Raw genomic sequence first — 25,826 nt, 5'->3', positions numbered from 1 at the left:
TTCTTCACAGCGTGTTTCTCTGTCTGAAACTGTCTTTTAAGATTTTGTGTCTATCATCCCCTCACATCCGCCTGCACATATGCACACATACACGCTCTGGTGGGCATTTGCTGAATGAACTGAAGGGAAGCGGTTTTCAGTCAGTTTCCACTCTTTGGGTGACTAGACAGTGACTCCTTGAGGCAGTGCTAAAACATGCTTTATAAAAGATTTGGTGCTACATTAGAAATGTGCACAGAGGATGGTACATAAAGATTCCATTGAGAGATTAGGTTTACAAAGAATTCTTAATGAAACGGAAATGTGCTTATGGTTTTATAAGACAGACACCCCACCCCTACCCCAACTGCAAAGCTCTGAGGAGGAGCAGGAATGGAAAGGACAGATGTCTTCCGATGCCAGGCAGCACCCCAGATGAGAGTTCGCGTGTGATGTGTTTGGAGAGGTTGAGGGAGCCCTGGTAAACTGCAGCGTAGAGACACGCTAAAAGCGCCGAAACCTAGATTCAAAATGAAGCAAAGAAAACGGCCTAATTTCATGGAGTTAGCATTACCTCATGTGTGTCAAAATAACCAGCAAAAATGAACTATATCTAGAAAGCAAAACCAGACGGTCTTGTCTGTGTGTCAGTAGGTAAATGTCAATAAAACAATGGGAGGAAATAATTCACCCAGTTACCAACGGTTGTCTCTGAGTGTTGTTTTCACGGTATTCTTTTATTCATTCTGTATCTAATTTTTTTCACTGGTGGGTTAGCCGCTAAGTTGTAGCCTGCCAGGCTCCTTTGTTCATGGGATTTTCTAGGCAAGAATGCTGGAGTGCATTGCCCATTCCTTCTCCACAGTATCTTCCGGACTCAGGAATTGAGCCTGGGTCTCCTGCACTGCTGGCAGATTCCTGCATTGCAAGTAGATCTCTTTACTGACTGAGCTATGAGAGAAGCCCCCCCCCCCTTTTTTTTTTCCATTAGCTTATTATTTTACTGGGGGAAACTGAAGAAATGCCTCCCCCTTCTCTAATTACTAAAATAGTACCTTCTCATTACAGCATTTTCAAATGGTGCTGAAGTAGATATAGGACAGTGTTTGTTTCTTTTCTCATTTTCCATGTTTTCTTGAGCTTTTCTTCATTCAGACACAAACACGTATGTGCAGTTCTTATCTCTCTCTCTCTACTTTTCTACCCTTTCTCTCTCTGCATGTATCTATTGCATTTGCTGATACTTCTCCCCACAGCTTAGATATCTAGTTGCTTACTAGTCACTTCTATTTTGATGACTAGCATCTAAAACCTGATGTGTATCAAGTGAAAGTCTTAATTTCCTACCACGCCTAAACTTACTCCTTCTGCCGACTTCTCCCTAGTAATGTTATACATAGTCACCGAGTGGATAGGGTAAAAGACATAGTCCTTCTGGGCTTTTATCTTTCAGAACTCGGCATTCACTCCCTCCGCAATCCTGTGTACTTTTAAAATATAGCCAGAGCCCAGCTATGTATTCCTCTTTCCACTGCTTCTACCCTGGCCCAAAGCACATCCCGCCGCCCCCTCCCCTACCCCCCATGCCTGCCCTGTTTCTTGCAGGGCCTGTAGCTGATCCTGTTTTTGTTCTTGCTCCTCTAATGACAACTTTCTACTTGTAGCCAGAGTGGTCCTGCTAGGACATAAATCATGGCCCACACCTGTGCTCAGCGTCCCCTCACGGCCGCCTGTCTTGTCAGCAGCAGCAGCCTGTGTGCAAGTCGTGGCCTCAGGCATTGACCTGTGGGTGCCGCTCTCCCTCCCACCCTCCGTCATCCCCCGGGTCTACTCCATCCCCTACTCCGGCTTAGCTCAGAGGACACTTCTGGGAAGCCTTTTCAGACCACCGCAGTCAGAATGTCATCTTCCTGTCACTTTGTCTGTTTGTCCTGCTTCATTTTTCTTCATAGCTCTGGTTATATTCTAATTAATCGATCACCTACTTCTTCTGACTCTGAACTGTACTGTTCCTTCCTGAGATATTTTGTCAGATATGTTCTGTGCTTGGTATCTTAGGGCAGTACCTGGCACACACAAGATGCTCAGCAGTGCTTAAGAATAATAAATGAATAATTAGGCTTGAGGCATGCGTGCATGTGTGTGTGTGTGTGTGTGTGTGTGTGTGTGTGTGTGTGTGTGTGGCGGGGGAGGGGCGGGTGGGTAGTGCATACATACTTTTTTTTTTTCTAGTTTGCCCCAATTTGTAAATCTTGAAATTTTCAGCATCACTGGCTATAACGGAGAGACTCCACTGCCATTCCTTAGATGCTCTTCATATTTTTTGATAACTTGTTCCTGTTCATGTTTTCTTGATTTTAACTGTCACAATCACAGAAAGGCAAAACAAAACAAAACAAAACAAAAAAAACCCCCACAAACCAAAAAACAAAAAGGTTTTTGCAGGAATAATTCAGATGAAATATAAAACAATTTTAGGATAAATTAAAAGCTGATAGACTGTCATCTTTTGTGAAGAATGTTTTTAGGGGCCCCAGATATAAATGTATCACCTGGATGTTTCTTCTACCAAATGGAGGGATGCCTGGCTCCAGTGTCTAGCTCAGAACGTCAAGGACTTCTTGTTGGATTTGTTACCTTTTTAAAAATTTATTTATTTATTTGGTTGCACCAGGTCTTCATTGGGTGCTTTAGTTGTGGCACATGAACTCTTAGCTGTGGCATGTGGGATCTTAGTTCCCTGACCAGAGATTGAAGCCTGGCCCCTTGCTTTGGAGTTTGGAGTCTTAGCCACTGAGCCACTAAAGAAGCCCCGGATTCGTTACTTTTACTATTAATATCCTTACCAACGTAACCAGTTGGTTTGGGGTGGGGCTTATTTTCTAAACCGCACCCCCTCTCCCCCGCCCCAGCTAAAATTTCTTTTGTTTGCACAACCACAACAGATAGTTGCCTAGGTTCACCTTTCACCCACTAGCTGTTTTCTCATTTTCCATAAACCACATAATACCCATGATTCCGTTTTTTAATTCAGTTTATGAAGCATTGCATTTTTTAAAATTATTATTTATGTGTACTAAAAAGTGTGACTGTTAAATCCTTGAAAGTTGCCCACTGTCCTTTTCTCATGGTAGAGTATAAAAGTTTTGATCTTAAAAATAAGCATTTAAGGCTAAAAGTATTTTAAAAATGCATGAATTTTAGGAGTTCACCCCAAACCCCTAGGTCCAGCATCTCAGAAAGAGCTTTTGGCTGTAGCTGTCCTGGCTCTACTGCTATGTGGCTGGGTGACTGAAAGTAAAGTCCTTAGTCTCTTCAGCTGTGGGTCCCTTCCACCATGATCCAGTCCACATAGCCTTTAATCGTCATGGTCTTCGGCCTTTCTTTTTTGTGACCTTAACATGTTTGAAGGGGATAGGCCCATTATTTTGTCGGAAGTCCCCTGATGTGTATTTGTCCAGCTGCTCGTGGTCAGATTCATGGTATGCACGCTGGGTGGGAACATCTCAGAGGCAGTGCTGTGAGCGTCTCAGTTCTTCCCAGCACATTGTCCCGGGACCGGTGGTGATGACCTTGAGATGGTGTCTCCCAGATTTCTCCCCTGAAAACTTGCTATTTTACTTTTGTAATCAAGAAGTAATTTAGGTAAACATCCGATTGCTCTTTCTTTATTCTTACCTGTTTTTTAAGTAGTGTACTATTTATACTACACTATATGAAAAGAGCACACCGTTTCAAATATCTGACCTTGATTTGCCACCCCTCTGTTGCACCTGGTACCTCTCACTTTCTACTTTTTCTTCAGCACCTTCTTCAGCTTCTATAAGCAAATGACACAGTGTATTTGGAAGCATTTGGCTGTGTAGACATAGCCATAATGTAGCAACTTTCACACTCCAAGCAAGCTGTACAGCCAAGCAAGTATACACACATATATATATGTGTTGAGTTGGATTAAATTGCATACACTTCAGAAGATTAACTTGCAGTAATAGTGTCTGTGTTCTGGCTGTGATGGTGAAAAGAACCGTTCAGCACATTTGGGGCAAGATTGACTGTCAAGTGTCACCCTTTTCTGGCATTGGTTTTATAGTTTCTGTTATCTTGATGATCGTTCGTCGGATTTGTAAAGTGTTTTCAGTAGAAATGGCCTTTATTCCTTTGTAATAGAAACATATGTTTTATTTTCAGTTCCTACATTCAGCGCTGGAACAGAGCTATAAAGCACTGCTGTTTGATTTTATTGAAGAGAGTTTTTCCTAAAGTTAAGTGGGCTAACAGCAACAAGGGAGCAGACCTGTTGTGTAAATTCTTTAAATGTACCAATGCTACATGCTACTGTCATTATGCAGAGTTACAGATCTCAGATGTAGATGAAGTGAGTTTCTGCCCTGGGGAGACTGCAGAGGGCAAAGAGGTATCCTGTGTAGTGTGTACCCGAAAGCGACAGGAAATGAGAGGGGCCTTGGGTTTCTGGGTGAGGTTTCATGTGTAATTTCAAGGGGGTCAAAGGTTGTATCATGGACATGAGGCCCTTTTTTGGGGGAAACAGATTAGAAGAGGATTAAAATGCTTTGTGGTTAAAACTGCATTTAGGACAAATCCTAACATCAGTGTGTACATGCGTGCTAAGTCGCTTCATGTCCAACTCTTTGGGACCCCATGGACTGTAGCCCAGCAGGCATTTCTGTCCATGGGATTTTCCAGGCAAGAATACTGGAGTGGGTTGCTATACCCTCCTCCAGGGGATCTTCCCAGTCCAGGGCTTGACTAGCACCACATGGGACCGAGATTTTAAAATAGAAGTGATTTAGGTAAGCTTGGGAGAAGAAACTAGTTCTCCTTCTTTACAAGACCTGAAAAAATAAGAGATTGCAGGTGGACACGATGTTTAGAAAATGCTGTCCAATAGATACTAGTGTTAACAGACTTGAGGGAAAACACCAGGTGTGACACATACTTGATTTTAGATATGTTTTAGAATTGAATGGAGTTTTGTTTTTAAATATTTTGAGTTCGTCAGAGAAAAGCATTTAAAATGGGATAGCTAATACATAAAAATAAAAAAGTGAAACTTTACACAGTTATGTAATTAAAATCTTTGAACAGATTGGGAAATGTGACTTTACAGTAAATAACACAGAACCTTGTCTGTTTATGTGTAGGAATTTCCCCTGCTATAAGGAGGAGTCTTATTGTTGCTGAGTTAATGAGTTATGAATTCATCATATAAATCTCGTATTTACTATCATTATTGCTGATAACTGTTAGCAGCATCTCTTTTTTCCCCTTACTTTGAACTTTTTATTTTGTACTGGGGTATAGCCAATTAACAGTGTTGTGGTAGTTTTAGGTGAACAGCAGAGGGACGCAGCCACACATATACATGTATCCATCCTCCCCTAAACCGCCCCTCCCATCCAGGCTGTCTCAGAACACTGAGCAGAGTTCCCTGTGCTCTACATACAGTAGGTCCTTATTGGTTATCCATTTTAAATACACCAGCGTGTGCATGTCCTTCCCAAATTCCCTAACTGTTTCTTCTCCCATCCTTCCTGCTGGTACCCAAAAGTTCGCTGTCTTAAGTCTGTTTCTGTAACAGCATCTCTGGAGCGATTATGGAACTGCTCTCAATCCTGTGTTAAGCGGGACTTTGGTGTTCCCGACGTGTGCTGGGAAAATGAGCTTTCCAGCCTTGGGATTGCCCCTCCCCTTGCTGTCAGGCCCCAAGACGGTATTTCCTGTCGTGTGAGAACAGTCGGTCCTCCGTGGGGTCGCTAGGGTGGCTGTGATGCAGTCTTCCTCATTTCTTAGCGAACATTGCTCAGGCTCTTTTTTCCTCTGTCCCAGCTCTCATTTATTATTCCGGAGCCCTGTGAGAGAGGTGCTTTACCCCCAGCTCACAGATGAGTACACCGATGTGTCAGGTGCATGGAGCCCCTCAATACACGTGTCCTAACTCTGCCCTGAGGCTTTTGCTGGGCACTGTGCCTGGCCAGTGGGGACGGAAGGGAGAGTGTGGTCCCGGCCCCCTCAGTGTTCACAGCAGAGGGAGGGGACACATAGCCAAACAGTCCAGACCGTGGAGGAAGGAAAGGAAACAGCGACACGAATAAAAGGCAGAGGGAGTCCCGAAGGACTTGGGAAGCCAGGGAGGTCACAGGGGAAGTGACATTTGAGTGCAGTTTTGGAAGAGGCAGGATTTTCGGAGATGGGAGGTAGTGGGGATGTAGGTTGGGGGCTATTGTGCAGAGAAGGATGTTTCTGGCCGAAGAATGAGATAAGGAGAGGAAGAGGTTTGACGTGGAACTGCCAGGGTTTATGTTCACCTGGCCTGTCGGTTTCCCATGGGGCTGTGATGAAAGGCTGGCGTGTTTGCTGGAGTTGAGTGATGGGGAACCGTGGAAGGACTTTTCATTACTGTTACTGTTATAACCCTCTCTCTTTGCCTCTTGTCTGTAAATGGGCATAACTGATAGCATCTTCTGGATGAAATGAGTCAGTACTTCTACAGCGTTTAGAATAGTGTCCACCACGTAGCGAGTGGCCAGTGAATATAGACTGTAACTAGTCTGCACTAGGACCACAGTTATTACTAGCCAGTCTCTATTAATTATTTTATATATTGTCCTGGGAACGTTACAGACATGGTTTGTAATCATCGTAACACGCTTGCAATGTAGATTTTATTATTTCGTTCCGTGTATGAGGGAGCCGAGCCTCAGAAGTTAAGTGATGTGCTGGCCTACTGGAAAATGTTTGCTCTTTCCTCCCCGCTGTGGCCTAATGGGTGCTGGGAGCAGGAGGAATTGTGTGGATGCTGTAGGTCTGGGCCCCAGGGGCCAAGAAGTGTTGCTAAAGAGAAAGGTAGGCAGACCCCAGGCTGCAGGACTCAGTGGTTGTGGTCAGCATCAGAGGAGCCAGGACCCCATTGTCCCCATGAATGCCACCGGGAGCAGGCAGAGCGGAGCAGAATGTTTCGCCCAGGGTGCTCAAGAAGTGACAGATAGATGAAGTTGCTTGCAAGATGGGCAGCTCTAATTCTGGCTAAGAAATGTTGGGTGTTCGGTATGGTGAAAAGTGACAACATGTATCATGGACATGAAGCCCTTTTTTGGGGGAAACAGATTAGAAGAAGATTAACATTTTTCGTGGTTAAACTGCCCATGGAACTCCTCTGTTTACCCTCAGTCATTTCCTCTCTACCCCTGAGGTTTTGTTGGGTTGGGCGTTCGGGTTGGATGAGAAACTTCTCTTGGTTGACTGTACTCTTAGAACCACTATCCTTATCATCCCCTCAAAACAGAGAAGAAACAGCTCCCCTTCTTGCTCAGTGGGTAATTAATTTGTGACATATTCACTGAGCCATTTGGACTGCAAAAATAAGCCTTGCTAAACACATAATTGACAGTCTGGTTTCTTATCTAAGCCAACCAGCTTACTTTCAGTTCAGGTCCTTGAAGATGATGCATACTTTTTCTGATTCCAGGGACAAGCTTTGAGTTTCAAGTCAAGATTGCCTCCACATTTTCGTGTATGACTTGTCTTTTATTTGTCATTAAGGAGGCATCCACCTTGTTTACTATGAAAATAACCCCAAATCTTGGACAGATGTGCCTGTATAAGCATAATTTAAATTCATTCTTTACCTAGGCATGAAAGATAGGTTTTAATTGGTGATGTAACACTGGCTGTCTGTTGAAAGCCACTCTCCAATAGAAGGAACAGGACCTATAGGTACAGCTTTGGCACTGTAACCTTTCCCATTCCTCAGTAATTTTTCACCGGAAAGTTTAGCATCCATTGATGAATCAAGTTCAAAACCATCATTTCACTGGGAATGGCTAGATATTGACATTCTTGTGTAAGAGTGGGCTACCCCTCATCATCACCTGTGATAAATCATAATTCTTTTTTGAAAAGGCAGAGTAAATGCTAAATTCTTTTCCTGTGATTATCACTTCTCAGAGTAAGAATTGTTGCAGTTGCATGTTTCAGTTCAGTTCAGTCGCTCAGTCGTGTCCAACTCTTTGCGACCCCATGAATCGCAGCACCCCAGGCCTCCCTGTCCATCACCAACTCCCAGAGTTCACTCAGACTCAGGTCCATCGAGTCAGTGATGCCATCCAGCCATCTCATCCTCGGTCGTCCCCTTCTCGTCCTGCCCCCAATCCTTCCCAGCATCAGAGTGTTTTCCAATGAGTCAGCTCTTCTCATGAGGTGTCCAGAGTACTGGAGTTTCAGCTTTAGCATCATTCCTTCTAAAGAACACCCAGGGCTGATCTCCTTTAGAATGGACTGGTTGTTTAGCTTTTCAATAAATGAATTTCTGTAATTTTTTTTCTGATTAAAAAAATTATATTTGGTCATTTTTATGGGGTTAGTGATATTTATTCATTCAGCATTTTACAACCAGTTATACTTGTTCATTTTAGCGTTTAGTCCAGAGGTGACCAGTGGAAGATGCTTTGGGCTCTTTTGTATCCTTTGACATGACACCATTTGACTTTGATCACCTCCTTTTTGGGCATAGAAAGTCTCCCAGGCTCATTTTGTACTTTCTTCTGCCTCAGGTCTGCAATCAGCCATTTCTGTATGGAACCCTACTTCTTTCTAGTGGGGAATGGTGTTTAGAAAGCCAGATCTGAATGCTGTGAGGTGTGCAATTGCATCTAAGCCATGTCAGTGGATGGATGGATGCTTACATATCTCTGTGTGTGTGTGTGTGTGTGTGTGTGTGTGCATGCATATGGGAGCTCTTATTTCTATTTCCAATTTATCTACTGTTTCCCTTTAACATTAAAGATTATTATTGACTTCTCATTGATGTCATATGTGTTACGTGGACAGTGAAATGATTTTTAGTAACAAGGACCTGGTTACTTATTTGGTTTCCCTGCTGCAAACATATACTAGCTTTAGAATTGAAATCTATTTGATGGGAGAAAGGAAATATGTGAGTACATAACATCTTGGTGGGAGGTGAAAGAGAGCTTACTGTTCCACCATCTTCTGTAGGAGGAAGCTAATAGATAATGCTTAAAATCAGGAAGTACAACAGCAAGTGTGTTATTTAGAGATAAAATGGTAAATAAAAGAAGCACAATGAATAAAAGAGTTGAAAATAGCTGCTTTTGGAGAATGGAAAATGGAGTTTATGGACTGTAGGCTGCTGTTTTTCACAACGTCATATACAGCTATTGGACTTTAAGACATGTGCAGGTGTAACTTTGATATGTTAATGAAAAGTCAGCCAAGCCTAATCTCAGTCTCAAATTATTACTCTGTTTTTGCATTGTTAATGCCTTTTCTGGAAGATATCTTGGTGTATAAAAAAAGTGTTTTGTGCGAAAGATTTGAAGGAAGCTCAGGTAATGAATTACAGTTTTAGTTCTTCTTAAATGATATTTCAAGAGCTTACTTTTCATTCTGTTAGCTACTTTCTGCTGAAGACTGAAACAAAAATTGGAAGAATTTTGTATTTTCTAGGTATGTAGATGTTCAGTTAATTGGCTATGTAAAATTTACAGAGACTTAAAAGTTGTGGTGAAAACACATCAAATTTATCATCTTAACCATTTTCTGTGTACAGTACAGTCGTCTTTAACTGTCTGCACGTTGTTGAGCAGCTGGTCTCCAGAACTTTTTATCTTGCAAAATTGAAGCTCTATACTCATTAAATAAACTCCTCCTTCCCCTCTCTCCCCTCCCCTGCTGCTGCTGCTAAGTCACTTCAGTCATGTCCGACTCTGGGTGACCCCATAGATGGCAGCCCACCAGGCTCCCCCGTCCCTGGGATTCTCCAGGCAAGAACACTGGAGTGGGTTGCCATTTCCTTCTCCACTCTCCTCCCCTAACCTCTGTCAAATGCCATTGTACTTTCCTGATTTATATCTTTAAAAGTTTATAACCTTTAAAAGTTCTAATCAAGTTTAATATGTTCCAGTGTAACTCTGCATTCCACATTGCTACCCTATGGAAACATATTTTAGCTTTTTCTAAAGTAAAAATGTTACAGCCTGTTGCATGTTGGAATGCTGGTATGTGGTAGTGGTGGTTATTGTTGGCTGTGTGTGTATTTATGATCAGTTAAATTTTTGATGAAGTCAGAGGTAATGTCTGCTCATGATTGCTTCTGAATTTCTCAGGAAAATGTTTTCAGAGAGCTTGTTATATTTCATTTCAGTAAAGAGCGATCTATTTTTTAAGGTATATTAAGATTCTCTGCATGGGAATAGATGCTGTGAGGAATTTTGACCAAAAGGAGGCTGTGCTATTTGCCTTCAAGGGGGCTGCCTTTAAGGATTTTTGTGGAAACAAGATGCATACCCAGAACACGCAGCCATAGTCAGAACATAATTACCTGTAATCCTATAAGAAGCGATGGGAGACTGGAAAAATTAGGAGAGGTTTTCTGAGAGAATTAAGTATGAGCTGGGCCCTAAAGAAATCTAGTCTTTAAGTGAAAATTGGGAAATTTTTGTTTTGCTTTTGCATTTTAAAAAAGTATTTCTTGATCTTAAATTATCTAATTATCTTCCTCTCTGGTAAACTGAGAGCAAATGAGTTATGTTTATAGTTGTTGCGTGTACTGTATTTGCTTTGGTCTTTACCATTGCCGCTTCTGGTCTTGTTGGTTTGATTGAGTCACTTGGCCTTGAGTTTCCTGTTCAGAACCCGTTGCCACTCAACACTTGCTCTGTTTCTAGCCACTTTTAATACTGACTCCTGGTCAAATTAATCATTGTAATAAAATACGGAGCAGCATCTCAATTTAATGAAAATCTAGTTCTTTGCTCTTTATGAATTATTAGTACATACGTGTGTGTCTACACTTGGAACATATTATACAGCAAAAGTAGCTGTTTGTCAGAAGTTTTTGTAGTTTGCAGCCTGGTTTTGTATATCGTCATTTGGGCATGTCCTCACAGAATCCCTCTGAGGTAGCTGTGTGTCTCCATTTATTAAGTGGGTTGAGAAAAATCTGTGAAAAGTGGGAGAACAGAGAGTTGGATCCTGGGCTTTCATTTCGGGTTTGTGTGCTTTACAGCTTCCAAGCTGCTCGTATGAGAGGGGTGACTTTGAGTCGGGAGCAGGGGAGTGGTGCTGGGGAGAGGTGTGGAAGGCATTTTAAGAAGCTCAGTATTCAGTGAGGTTTTCGCTGGCTGCGCATCTTGCAGATCTGCTGCTTAAAGCATAAGCAGGGTTTTGAGGAAAGACAGCTGCTTGCATGACTGACAACTTTCTTTTGAAAGTAGATCACAGATATTCATGGTAGAAGACCACGTTAAATACTCAGAACATAGTGAAGTCTCACTTTCCTGGGTCCTCCTGTGGTCTCCCAGACCTCTCAGCATGTGCTTCAGAAGGAACTGCTGTTAGTTTATTTTGTATCTTCTGAAATGTGTTTTTATGTGTATCTTTAGTGCATGTTTTTATGCTCATTTCAGAATATTCGTGCTTGTTTCATGCTGTGCACAGAGAGCCTTGTTCTTGTAAGGGGCTCTACGCTACTAACTTTGTAATGACTTAGAGAAGCTGGATCTTTCCTTTTTGTAATTTGTACTGGAATGTTAATTCCTTGATGAATAGAAAGTTTTTTTTTTTTTTAAATTAAAAAAGATACTCTGAGTTTCCAAGTCATTTTCAGACAAAGTGTGTACAATCTTCCAAATGAAATCTGCAATAAATGGCTTAGGCCTGTTTCAATTCTCCATGATTTTGGAGTTGAGGACTATATATTGGGTTGGCCCAAAAGTACATTTAGTTTTTTCTGTACAATGTTATAGAATAACTTAAATGAACTTTTTAGCCAACCCAATAGACTATATTTATAGGATAGAAAACACATTAAGGGTCCATAAATGGTCAGTTGGAACATCTTCGTGAGAGTAACATTGTTGTTGTTTAGTAGCTAAGTCTTATCTGACCCTTTGTGACACCGTGGACTGAGGCCTGCCAGGCTCCTCTGTCCATGGGCTTCTCTAGGCAAGAATACTGGAGTGGGTTGCCATTCCCTTCTCCAGGGGATCTTCCTAACCCAGGGTTTGAACCTGAGTCTCCTGTGTGGCAGAGGGATTTTCTACCATTAAGCCAGCTGGGAAGCCCTGAGAGTAACATAGATGGAAATAAATGTATCATACACCAGTCTTGGGTCTCCAGAAAAAAAGAACCCAAAGAAACAGGTGATGCTGGGGCAGACGATTAAGCGGATGGGTCTGCACAGTCTGTGTAATCATTTTATATTTTAAAGCCTTTGCTGTGTGGCATGGTTGTCTGGCAATATGATGCCTGTAATATTTGTACTCATGTTCCACTGAAAGATGCTTGTTCAGGATGACAAATTTGACAGCAACTGTGCTCAGGACGTAAGTAGTCAACACAGTGCTGCTCTTTCTGTAGGAACTTTTACTCAGAGCACAACTGATCATGGAATTAAATTTCGACACAAATGCAAAAAGGAAAGAAAAAAGAGAGGAAAATGTAGTTTGCTCTTGCTCTGCGAATGATGGGTGTTTTCTGCTGCCTCCTGAAGAGTGAGGGTGACTGTGTGTCAGATCGACTAACTTCAGCAGCTTTGGTGCATCCAGTGGGGCCGCAGGGGACCTTCTGCCAGCCCTGCTCCTCTGTTCCTCCTCCTCACATGTCCTCAGGAAGGGCCCCCTTTTACTCAGGATTGCACAGAAGTATGTTCCTCTGTCTCCTCCTCAAGTCTCTTCTTGCCATAGCTCTCCTCTCCTGGGGCCGTGAAATCCTCGGCCTGGTCTCTTGACAGGGAAGGTGGTGGGAGCTTGTCCTGAGGGGTTAATTAAACACACAGTTTAATATTTGGAGAAGGAACTTCCCTTTCATTCCGTGAGAGGAATATCTGTCTCAGTGAGGCCAAGGCCGTCACTCACTCAGGTATATTCAGAAGTCAGGAAAAATTTGAGGGACTTACCTCTGATAACTGTACTGCTGCTGCTGCTATAGCTTCAGTTTTGTGAGACTCTGTGCGACCCCATAGACGGCAGCCCACCAGGCTTCCCTGTCCCTGGGATTCTCCAGGCAAAAACACTGGAGTGGGTTGCTACTTCCTTCTCCACTGACAACTGTAACATTAACTTAACCACCTTGGGCACCCTACCCGCCACCCCCCGAGTAGGGGTAGGGCCTCTCGGGGCAGGAGTTTCTTATACACCCCTCTGTCAGGAGGAATCCTCCAGGCTGTGCTGAGGTGAGAAGCTGGTGGTGAGGTTGATGGGCGGGATAAGAGATTCTTGTTCCAGGGGCTAAAATCGGATTCCGTAGTTGCCAGGAGTCTCAGCTTTGTTGCATTGACGGGATTGAGAGAGAACAAGGACAACTGGGGAAGAAAAAAATCCCTAAGAGTAGCAGTTAGCGCTTGTCTGCATTGGCCTGGGAACAGGAATCGGAGACCTGGCGGCGAGAAGGGAAAACTGAACCAGTGTCAAGTGCTGTCCGCAGGTTTCCGCTGTCACCTGGCCCCTCGAAGGCAGACGGGCAGGCAGCTTCCTTGTTGGGACTCGAGTCTCTCTTGCTCCCTCCCCACTAGCCCTTCTTTCTCCTTTTCCTGCCTGAGACCTTGCCGCCCGCTTCCTTGGTTGGCCACTTGGTCTCTCTTTACGCTGAAATCCTCCAGCATTAACTATCAGTCTCACAGTGGTGCAGGTATTTCTACATTGTCGCCAGGGCCCTTGTCTCCGGATGGGGGGCCGGGTATTGTCCCTCCCTCCTCACAGCAGCTCGTTGGGCCTTCACCTCTCTTCAGGCTCCCTCCCTGCCCGCACAGTTCTCTCGAACTTCAGAGAGAGGCAGACTCCCTCAGTTTCTCAGCCACCTACTTGCTTCCACCCCGTCGGACACCTGTACAGACTTAACCCGCAGCAGCCAGTCCTCACCTGTCTTCCTGTCTTGGCCAGAGAGTTCCTGCTTCCAGCCAAGTTTATCTCCTCCTCATCTCTGGGCTCTTGGCTGCCTAGTCCTGTCAGTTATGTAAGTTTGCTTCCTTTCAAACAACGTGTCACAGTTGTAAGCATCTTCTATCTCATCTTATTCTCAAAATAACCGTACAGGCGAAGTCCACTTAACAGCCCTATTTTGTAGACACATGACTGAGGCATGGGTGAGCGACTTGCCCAAGGCTCTGAACCTGCTGAGTGATTGGAGCTTGGACAGGTCAGGCCACCTGACTCCTGAACCCGTGCTCTTCACCACCAAGTGAGTTAACCTACGCTGAAGGCTCAGGATAGGGCTGAGTGACGGCACAACCCATGTTTTACCTCTGCCGGGTAAACCTGCTTAAACCTGTGCCTGCTGGGTTCTTCTGTTGTCATAATCTCATTGTTTAAGGCATTGAACCTGCATATGATAAAGGTCCCTCATCCATGTCTTCACCCTTACCCTTCTGACCTGTTACCCACCTGCCCTGGACATCTTTTCCCATGAATATCTTTGACATCGCAAATTCAGGTATTCAAAACTGAACTTAGAACCGGGAAACCTGAATAAGATTGGTGGATTGTGTCCATGTCGATATCCTGGTTATGATCTTGGCCTTTAGTTTTGCTGGATATTAACATTTGGGAAAAGTCGGGACTTCCCAGGTGGCACAGTGGTATAGAACCCACCTGCCAATGCAGGTGAGTCGAGAGATGTGGGTTCAGTCCCTGGGTTGGGAAGATGCCTTGGAGTAGGAAATGGCTACCCACTCCAGTATTCTTGCCTGGAGAATTCCATGGACAGAGGAGCCTGGTGGGTTTATAGTCCAGGGGGTCACAAAGAGCTGGACATGTCTGAGCGTGAACACACACACAGGTAAAAGGTACATGGGATCTCTCTCTGTTTATCTTAACAACTGCTTGTGACTCTGATTATCTTAAAGTTTAATTAGAACAAGATAATGGAAACAGACATTGAATTTAGCTCCCTCACCGTCCTCCCCTCTTGCCCTCTGTCCCACATCTCTTTCTATGGCACCATGACCTGCTCAGCTATCTCACTGGCAAATCTTGAAGCTACCTGCCTCTTTCTTCTCTTCTCTTGGGCTCGTCTGTGCTCAATCATGTCTGACCCTTTGCGACCCCATGGACTGTAGCCCACAAGGCTTCTCTGTCTATAGGATTTCCCAGTCAAGAATACTGGAGTGGGTTGCCACTTCCTTCTCCAGGGGATAAACGTGACCCAGGGATCAAACTTGTGTCTCTTGCCTCGGCAGGCAGAGTCTTTACCACTGTGCAGGAGACCTGGGTTTCTTCTCCATTATCAGGCGATTCCAGTACTGCCCTCCTCTTTCTCTTGTTCCCTCCTCAGTCACCTGTCCACTGGACTCTGCAGTCTCCTTTTTATTTGTCTCCCCTACAACTTCTGAGAATCTTAATTTATGTATCTGATCTCCTCATTCCTTTGCTTAAAATTCTTCAGTGTCTCTCAAGTCATTTGTGGCAAAAGATCAGACTGTATAGCTTGTCCCTGCCCTGGGGACCAGCAGGTTATAAATGCAGGTTTCTGGACCCCAGTTGAACCTTAAAGGGTAAAAATCTCTGTCAAGGCTAAATCTGTATGTTTAACCAACCAGCGCCCTCTGGTGATCTTTCTGTGCACTAGCGTTTGAGTACCTCTGGCTTCACCTCAGAGGTGACCCTCCCTCCCTCTGCCTTGCATCCTCTGCCAGGCTCCCTCTGCAGGACCTGCGAAATTGCACACTGCTGTTTCTGCCCATGGAACTCTTTCGTAACTTTCCTCAGAAGTTCAGTTGCTAAGTCGTATCCGACTCTTTGCGACCCCATGGACTGCAGCATGCCAGTCTTTCCTGTCGTTCACTATCTCCTGGAGTTTGCTCAAACTTGTGATGTCCATTGAATTGATGTTATCTAATCATCTCATCCTCTGTTGTCCCTTTCTCCTCCTGTCCTCAATCTTTTCCTGCATCAGGGTCTTTTCCAGTTGGTTGGCTCTTTGTATCAGGTGGCCAAAGTATTAGCGCTTCAGCTCCAGCATCAATCCTTCCATTGAATATTCAGGATTGATTTCCTTTAGGATTGACTGGTCTTCTGCCCATGGAATTTTCCAGGCAAGAATACTAGAGTAGGGTGCCATTTCCTACTCCAGGGGATCGTCCTGATCCAGGGACCCAACTCAACATCTCCTGCATCTCCTGTATTGGCAGGCAGATTCTTTAGGTAAAGAATGCAATGCAGGAGACCCAGGTTTGATCCCTGGGTTGGGAAGATCCCCTGGAGAAGGGAATGGCAACCACTCCAGTGTTCTTGGCTGGAAAATTCCATGGACAGAGGAGCCTGGCGTGCTACAGTCCACGGAGTTGCAGAGAGTCGGACACGACTGAGTAACTAACACTGCTGAGCGCCACCGGGGGAGCCCCACCTTCCCTCAGGACTACGCTAAAACCTTTCCATGTTTCCTTGCCTTTGCTCCACGGCATGTCAGACCACTTAACTCCCCGCCCTCAGTGTCTGTGTCCTTGTGTTTCTACCTCCAGAATGAATCACCTCAGGTAGGGACTGCTCTCCTCCCAGCTTTATAGTTCCAGGCCCCAGGAGAGCTTCTGGCCCTTAGTAGACATTTAATGTTTCCTGCCACATGCCCATGTTTTTTTTCTTTTCTTTTCTTTTTTTTTTTTTTGCCACACGGTGTGGCATGTGGGATCTTAGTTCCCTGATTAGGGATGGGACCTGGGCTGCCTGCAGTGGAAGCACAGAGTCTTAACCACTGGACCACCTGTGAAATCCCCCATGATTTTTATTTTATTTTGAGTAGTTACCTTAATCACCAAGTAACAGCACTTAGCGTCATTGCCAGTAAATAAAAACCAGAGAGAAATAGCCCATTAAAAATAACACGGTAAAATTACTCATCCAGACAAAAACAGATATTCGATGTTTGCCGCTCAGCACCAGTATTCTACAGGTAGTTATGAGTGAAAGGAAAAGTGTTTGAAGCATAAAAAAAAGTTTCAGGGACTTCCCTGGTGGTCCAGTGGTTAAGACTTAGGGCTGTCACTGCCAGGGCCCCAGGTTCCATCCCTGGTTGAGGAACTGAGGTCCCACAAGCCTCACCGTCCGACTAACAACAACAACACAAAAACCAAGAAAAAAACTTGGTGACTAAAAAAAGTTTCGGTAATTGACTGCACCACAGCGTGTCATCTACGAACCCCCATGCCCACCCTGTTTTCCCTGCTTTTTAGCCAGAGGGCCCGAGTTTGCTAACTGACCATTCAGCAGAACCAGCATTCCAGCCACTGGGCTGACTCTGCGTTGCTCACACGTCAACCTGAGGCAGCAGTTTTCACTGAGGCTATTTTTTATCCAGGCTGCTGATCAGCACGCTGATTTCCCCTTTCCTTCCCCAAGTAAGCAGTGGCCGAATGGGGGATTTTGGGCTTTCTGTGAATCATTTTATAGAACTCAACTGATTAACTTTTTAAAGCTTTTTGTTGTGGGCATTTCGAACATAGGAAAATATAGGAGGATGTAATAAAGTTCCTACTAACCATCGCTCAGGTTTACCCCTTCACTCTTCTGTTGTTCAGCTGTTCAATCATGTATGACTCTTTGTGACCCCATGGACTGCAGCACTCCAGGCTTCCCTGTCCTTCACTATCTCCTAGAGATTGTGCAAACTTATGTCCATTGAGTCAGTGGTACCATCCAGCCATCTCGTCCTCTGTCATCCTCTTCTCCTCCTGCCTTCAATCTTTCCCAGCATCAGGGTCTTTTCAAATGAGTCACCTCTTTGCATCAGATGGCTAAAGTAATGGAGCATCAGCATTAGTCCCTCCAGTGAATATTGGGGATTGATTTCCTTTCAGAATGGACTGGTTTGATCTCCTTGCAGTCCAAGGGACTCTGAAGAGTCTTCTCCAACACCACAGTACAAAAACATCAATTCTTTATTGCTCAGCCTTCTTTATGGTCCAGCACTCACATCCATACATGACTACTGGAAAAGCCATAGCTTTGCCTAGATGGACCTTTGTTGGCAAAATGTCTCTGCTTTTTAATAACGCTGTCTAGGTTTGTTATAGCTTTTCTTCCAAGGAGCAAGCCTCCTAATTTTATGACTGCAGTCACCATCTGCAGTGATTTTTCAGCCCAAGAGAATAAAGGCTGTTACTGTTTGCATTGTTCCCACATCTATTTGTCATGAAATGATGGGACTAGATGCCATGATCTTCCTTTTTTGAATGTTGAGTTTTAAGCCATCTTTTTCACTCTCCTCTTGCACTGTTCATCAAGAGGCTCTTTAGTTCCTCTTCACTTTCTGCCATAAGGGTGGTGTCATCTGCATAGCTGAGGTTATTGATATTTCTCCCAGCAATCTTGATTCCAGCTTGTGCTTCATCCAGCCCAGGGTTTCTCATGATGTGCTCTGCATAATGCTGATGATGCATAACTCTGATGATGCTGTGAAAGTGCTGCACTCAGTGTGCCAGCAAATTTGGAAAACTCAGCAGTGGCCACAGGACTGGAAAAGGTCAGCTTTTGTTCCAGTCCCAAAGAAAGGCAATGCCAAAGAAGGCTCAAACTACCGCACAATTGCACTCATCTCACACGCTAGCAAAGTAATGCTCAAAATTCTCCAAGCCAGGCTTCAGCAATACATGAACCGTGAACTTCCAGATGTTCAAGCTGAGATTAGAAAAGGCAGAGGAACCAGAGATCAAATTGCCAACATCTGCTGGATCATGGAAAAAAGCAAGAGTTCCAGAAAAACATCTATTTCTGCTTTATTGCCTATGCCAAAGCCTTTGACTGTGTGGATCACAATCAACTGTGGCAAATTCTGAAAGAGATGGGAATACCAGAGCACCTGACCTGCCTCTTGAGAAACCTGTGCGCAGGTCAGGAAGCAACAGTTAGAACTGGACATGAAACAACAGACTGGTTCCAAATAGGAAAAGGAGTACATCAAGGATGTATATTGTCACCCTGCTTATTTAACTTCTATACAGAGTACATCACGAGAAATGCTGGGCTGGATGAAGCACAAGCTGGAATCAAGATTGCCGGGAGAAATATCAATAACCTCAGATATGCAGGTGACACCACCCTTATGGCAGAAAGTGAAGAACTAAAGAGCCTCTTGATGAAAGTGAAAGAGGAGAGTGAAAAAGTTGGATTAAAGCTCAACATTCAGAAAACTAAGATCATGGCATCCGGTCCCATCACTTCATGGCAAATAGATGGGGAAACAGTGGAAGCAGTGTCAGACTTGACTTTAGGGGGACTCCAAAATCACTGCAGATGGTGACTGCAGCCATGAAATTAAAAGACACTTACTCCTTGAAAAGTTATGACCAACCTAGACAGCATATTAAAAGGCAGAGACATTACTTTGCTAACAAAGGTCCGTCTAGTCAAGGCTATGGTTTTTCCAGTGGTCATGTATGGATGTGAGAGTTGGAGTATAAAGAAAGCTGAGCACCAAAGAATTGATGCTTTTGAACTATGGTGTTGGAGAAGACTCTTAAGAGTCCCTTGGACTGATAGGAGATCCAACCAGTCTATCCTAAAGGAAATCAGTCCTGAATATTCATTGGAAGGACTGATGCTGAAGCTGAAACTCCAAAACTTTGGCCACCCGATGTGAAGAGCTGACTCATTGGAAAAGACCCTGATGCTGGGAAAGATTGAGGGTGGGAGAAGGGGGCAGCAGAGAATGAGATGGTTGGACATGAGTTTGAGTAAACTCTGGGAGTTGGTGATGGACAAGGAGGCCTGGTGTGCCGCAGTCTGTGGGGTCACAAAGAGTCGGACCCGAGTGAGCAACTGAACTGAACTCTGCGTAAAAGTTAAATAAGCAGGGTGACAACATACAGCCTTGACTTACTCCTCTCCCGATTTGGAACCAGTCTGTTGTTCCACCTCTGATTCTAATTGTTGCTTCTTGACCTGCATACAGGTTTCTCAGGAGTCAGGTAAGGTGTTCCCATCTCAGTGAAAACAAGACCAGGAGCTGACTGTGGTTCAGGTCATGAACTCCTTGAAATAGAAGATAGCAGGGAAAACCACTAGGCCATTCCGGTATGACCTAAATCAAATCTCGTGTGATAATACAGTGGAAGTGACAAATAAATTCAAGGTATTAGATCTGATAGAGTGCCTGAAGAACTATGGATGGAGGTTCGTAACATTGTACAGGAAGCAGTGATCAAAACCATCCCCAAGAAAAAGATATATGAAAAGGCAAAATGGTTGTATGAGGAGGCCTTACAAATAGCTGAGAAAAGAGGATAAGCCAAAAGCAAAGGAGAAAAGGACTGGAAAAGTCCTTTTCCAGGTTTTCATTCCAACCCCAAAGAAAGGCAATGCCAAAGAATGTTTAAACTATCGCCCAGTTGCACTCATCTCACATGCTAGCAAAGTAAAGCTCAAAATTCTCCAAGCCAGGCTTCAGCAATACATGAACTGTGAACTTCCAGGTGTTCATGCTGGATTTAAAAAAGGCAGAGGAACCAGGGATCAAATTGCCAAATCCCTTGGATCAAGAGAATTCCAGAAAAACATCTACTTTTGCTTCATTGATTGCGCTAAAGCCTTTGACTTGTGGATTACAACAAACTGTGGAAAATTCAGCAAGACATGGGAATTCCAGACCACCTTCACTCTTGGCCACTGTTACTTTTATCTTTATTCTCCTTCCCAACCCCCTCCCCTGCCCTCAAAGCCGTATCAGATCATAGTGAGCTACTTTTAAGTTTTTTTTTTTTATCTGGTTTTGGTTGCCCTGGGTCTTTATTGCTTTGTGCGACTTTCTCTGGTTGTGAGTGGGGGCAGCTCTCGTTGCAGAGCACAGGCTCTTGGCCCGCGCACATCAGTGTTTGTACAGATAGGCTCAGCAGCTGCGCTTGCGCTTTAGTTGCTCCGCAACATGTGGAATCTTCCCAGACTGGGGATTGAACCTGTGTCCCATGCATTGGCAGGTGAGTTTTTATCCACTGCACCACCAGGGAAGTCCCATAGTAGATCACTTTTTATCAGTGTAGAATAGTCGTCTTTTTTTTTCTTTTTGGTACTTCATGAAACGCTGGATTTTTATTTGTAGTAAAGTATTTCAAGCAAGCATTAAGAATTATGTAATAGCTTTATGGAGATATAATTGTTACTGTTTTACAGTTCATTTTAAGTTTACAATTTAGAAGTTTTTCATGTGTTTACAGCGCTGTGAAACCATCATTGCCTTTTTGAATTCTTCTATCATCCTGGAAGGAATCTCGTAACCACCAGCAGTCACTCTGCATTTCCCCAGTCCCCCTCAGCCCTGTAGATGTGCCTTTTCTGGACATTTTATCTAACTGGAATCATAACTTACATGGTTCTTTGAAACAGGTTTCTGTCAGTTATACAGTATTACGTTTTCAATGTTCCTGCATGTTGTAGTGTGTTTCCGTGGTTCATGACATTGTATAGCTGAGTAGTACCATTCTGTACATGGAAGATATTTTATTTTGCGAATGTGAGAGTTGGACCATAAAGAAGGCTGAGAGCTGAAAAATTGATGCTTTCCTGCTGTGGTGCTGGAGAAGACTCTTGAGAGTCCCTTGGACAGCAAGGAAGTCAAACCAGTCAATCTTAAAGGAAATCAGCCCTGAATATTCATTGGAAGGATTGATGCTGAAGCTGACTCTCCAGTACTTTGGCCACTTAATGCGAAGAGGTGACTCTTTCGAACAGGCCCTGATGTTGGGAAAGATTGAGAGCAAAAGGAGAAGGGGGTAACAGGGTGAGATGGTTGGATGGCTTCACTGACTCCATGGACATGAGTTTGAGCAAACTCCTGGAGATATTGAAGGCCAGGGAAGCCTGGCATGCTGTAGTCCAAGGAATTACAAAGTTGGACACAGCTTAGTGACTGAAGAGCAACAAAATTTACTTATCAGTTGGACATTTGTGTTGCTTTCGCTTTTTGGCTCATATGAGCCATGCTGCTACGAATGTGTACAGATCTTTGTGTGGACATGTGTTTTCATTTCTCTGGGGTTTATGACTACTTGTGGACTTTGGGTTACATGATAACTCTGTGTCCAACCCTTTGAGAAATTGCCAAGCCATTTTCCACAGTAGCTACATCATTTTACATTCCCACCAGCAATGTATGAGGAGCCTGGTTTCAACACATCCTCACCAAAAAGTTGGTATTGTTGATCTTGTACTATCCTGTTGTTTAGTCACTGAGTTGTGTTGGACTCTTACTACCCCACCAGGCCAGAATACTGGAGTGGGTTACCATTTCCTACTCCAGGGGATCTTTCTGACCCTGAGACCAAACCCACATCCCACGTCTCTTGCATCTCCTGCCCTGGCAGACAGACTCTTTACAATTGTGCCACCTGGGTAGCCTCTCTGTGAGTGTCCTAATGGTGCCTTATTGTGGCTTTGATTTGCATTTCTCTGGTGGCTAATGATGTTGAGCATATTTTCATGAGCTTATTGATCATTTGTCTATATTCTTTGGAGAAATGTCTATTAAGCTCCTTTACCCATTCAAAAAAGTGGATTATTAATTGCTTTATTATTGAGTTGTAATCATTCATTATATACTCTCGATCCAAGTCCTTTATCAGATAAATGATTTGCAGATGTTTTCTTCCCATTTATGAGTTGTCTTTTCACTTTGTTGATGGTATCCTTTGATCAAGAAAGCATTTTAACAACAGAAAATGAAAAAAATCTTTCAGTCTTTTATTGGGAGTTCGTGAGTATATGTATAGGGCTTCCCACGTAGCTCAGTCGGTAAAGAATATGCCTGCAGTGTGGGAGACCTGGGTTCGATTCCTGGGTCAGGAAGATGCCCTGGAGAAGAAAATGGCAACCCATTCCAGTGTTCGTGGGAGAATCCCATAGACAGAGGAGCCTGGCAGTCTGTAGTCCGTGGAGTCGTAGGAGTCGGACACAGCTTGGCGCTCTCTTTCTTTGTGCACCATCTTGTATGTATTGAACTCCTTTTCTCCCCATCTCAGCCCCCTCCCCACTCTCCCATCAGTCTGTACCAGGCAGGTTTGTACCTGAGTTGGGCTAGTTAAATCCTTTACATCCTGCAGTTTTGAGAAGCAGTCCGTTCCTCCCACGGGCAAGCAAGAACCTTTTATTGTAGTGGGATAGCTTCAGGGGTTGAGGATATAGGTTTTTCCATTGAGGAGCCTGTCATCTTTAAGTCCAGATTCCAGTGGGTCACTTTAAAGATGTGCACCTTCATCTCTGGACTTGGCTGGAGTTTTTACAAAGCAATCTTCGTTGCATCTGTTTTACATAGTGGGTTCCCACTCATTCTGATAAAAGGAAAGAATGTAGTAAGGAAAATAAGCTTTCACAAAATTAAAGGACGTAGATAATATTTTTATATGTATGTGTATATTAGGGTGTAAGGAAAGAATGTAGTAAGGAAAATAAGCTTTCACAAAATTAAAGGACATATATAATATTTTTATATGTATGTGTATATTAGGGTGTATGTGTATAAGTTTTATATTTATACTAGATGGAAATTCATTAAAAAGAATGAAAAGTTCTGTATTTGCATGGGCCTTTTGTAGCATGGTGACTAACGGATGCATAAAGACCAAGTGTGTTAGAGAGGGAACTTGGTATATTTCCTACAGTGGTGTTTGAAACCTTCTAGATCTGCTGTGATAGGTTTAAACTAGAAAATGGAGATATTTTTATGAAGATTTGGGAGACAAAATGATTGGGAAGGAACTTAGTTTTGAGAGGACCTTATAGTGTATTGATTGCAGTCAGTACTTAGGTCTTGAGTATGTGAGGCATGGGGATGAAAGATGGAGGGAATTCTAAAGCATCAGTTAGAGAGTGTGATCCCTGCCGGGTGGTGGTGTGGTGTCCAGCGTCTTGAGAAGGCTACGTGAGAGATGTGACATTTGAACTGGGCCCACATTCGAAAACAGGTGACTGGGGAAGATCCTGTCAACAGAGCATCATAGACGTGAGAGAAGCACCTTGAGCTCACAGCGCAGATCATGCTGGATAGTATTTGGAATGATTTTAATTCCCAGCTAAGGAGTTTGACCTTAATTCATTAAGGATTGCAGATCCATTGAAGGTTTTGGAACCATGAAATTGACATTGATTCCATAAACACTTACCCGGAGTGTTGGGTTAGGCATTGCAGCTCAGCTGAGGTAGAAGCAGGGCCTGACAGTGACAGTTAAGGCCTAACCTTTAGTTTCCTTTCTAAAAACTCTTCATCCCAATAATAATGAGTACTAATGATGATGATGATGGCCACTTATTGATCAACTTCTGTGATGCATGCACTCTGTAAAGTAACTCATCTGGATAGTTACTGACCTGGGTGTATTATTGAGCTCCGTTGTAGAGATGAGGTTGAGATTGAGTGGAGGCCAGATGCCTTGCTCAGGGGTGGAGCTAGGATTGGACCCAGGGCCGACCTCTGCCAAAGGTCATTCTGCTGGTAACCCTTAGTGTGGCCCTCTGTTGCTTCTCTGCAGTGTCACACTGCCAAGACACTTTCTCCATGAGCGTTGTTACATTTGGGGTGCTCTGTGTTTGCCCCCACGGTGAATGCTTGTCTTCTGCTGAGCTCCCAGTTCTCTTGGTAATACTGCAAGTATTCCAGGCCCTAGGGGGTCATTTTTAATGTAACTTGACATGTCTCTGTTCTCCCCTATTATGTATTGTATTTATCAATTTGCATATTTTCATGTACTGGAGTGGAGCATCCCACACCTGCTGTGTTCTTCTGGTTTACCTGTGTGACCTTGAGTTGTGCCTACAGCTCCTGGATTGGTTAGACGATAGGCTACCGTAGGGTGAACTGCATGGCCTCTGAGACCCCTCCTGTTTGGGGGTTAGGCATCAACAAAAAACAGTGGCTACAGGATGCTAGGGAGAGCAGCATCAGAAGGATGAGTCGGTCATTCTTTTTAATACTGACCCCTGACCCCACTCTCAGTAACATTCATGTTTGTAAACTTTCTAATAATCTGACTTCGTGGCCTTGAGTTCTACTTGATATCAGTGAACTAGAGATGTGGCCATAGCCTCAGAGTTTTAGAACTGGTGCACTTTCAAAGCAACTTTCTGCATCCTTTCTGCCTTTGAAACCTCCCCACCTCCCTCCCCCAACCATCTTCCTTAAGATCTCTAGCCATTCCTGTTTTCTTGGTATCACTTAGAACTGAGTCCCCACTGCAGACCAGTTAAACCAGAATCTGATGGGATTGGGCTGAAGATACTGGCATTTGGTAAAATGCACCCGCCCTGGGTGATGGTGTGTGCACGCAGGCCTGAGAATCACTGTTTCTTGCCACTGCTGCCCCCATTTCTCCCTTTTAATGACCAGTCCTAATTCAGCTTGAGAGGGATTAGTGAACCTGAATAATTTTAAAGCGTACAGTACTTGTGGCCATTTTTTATTTTTTGTTTTTAATTTTTAATGAAAATTTTGTGTGCATCCTAATTTTTATACTAGTTCACACTAGACTGTCGTAGGGCCCAGATCTCCAAATCTGTCTCATTGATGTGATAGCTTAACATCAGTTAAATATGGTGAAGTTAAAATATATGACCAAGAGGTCTATATTTGAATTCTGTTTGAATTTTTAAAGGTACTCAAATTGTGGAGTAATATCTTCAGCAATTAAAAAAAAAGATGCATGTATGTTTAAACAGTCAAGCACACAAGGAAAAAACCTGAAAAGATACAGAGCTATTAAATGGTTGAGATTTTTTTCTAGGCATATTTGCATTAAATTTTTTCTATAGTGAGCGTGTGTTTCTTCCATATTTTAATAAAAACAATCTTGAAAATATACCCGAGACAAAGTAGGGGGTGTGTGAATATGTGTG

The 25,826-nt window shown here is 43.6% G+C and overlaps 1 protein-coding gene across 1 annotated transcript in view; it reads left to right on the top strand.

Moving 5' to 3' along the window:
• MED12L (mediator complex subunit 12L) overlaps nt 1-25,826 on the top strand; it is a 354,867-nt gene that overhangs the window by 45,300 nt on the left and 283,741 nt on the right. The window lies entirely within an intron of this gene.

Source organism: Budorcas taxicolor, chromosome 1 (assembly GCF_023091745.1).
Source record: "Budorcas taxicolor isolate Tak-1 chromosome 1, Takin1.1, whole genome shotgun sequence".
Taxonomy (NCBI): Eukaryota; Metazoa; Chordata; class Mammalia; order Artiodactyla; family Bovidae; genus Budorcas; species Budorcas taxicolor.
Note: the sequence above shows the minus strand (reverse complement) of the source record. Positions and strands in the feature narration are given on the sequence as shown.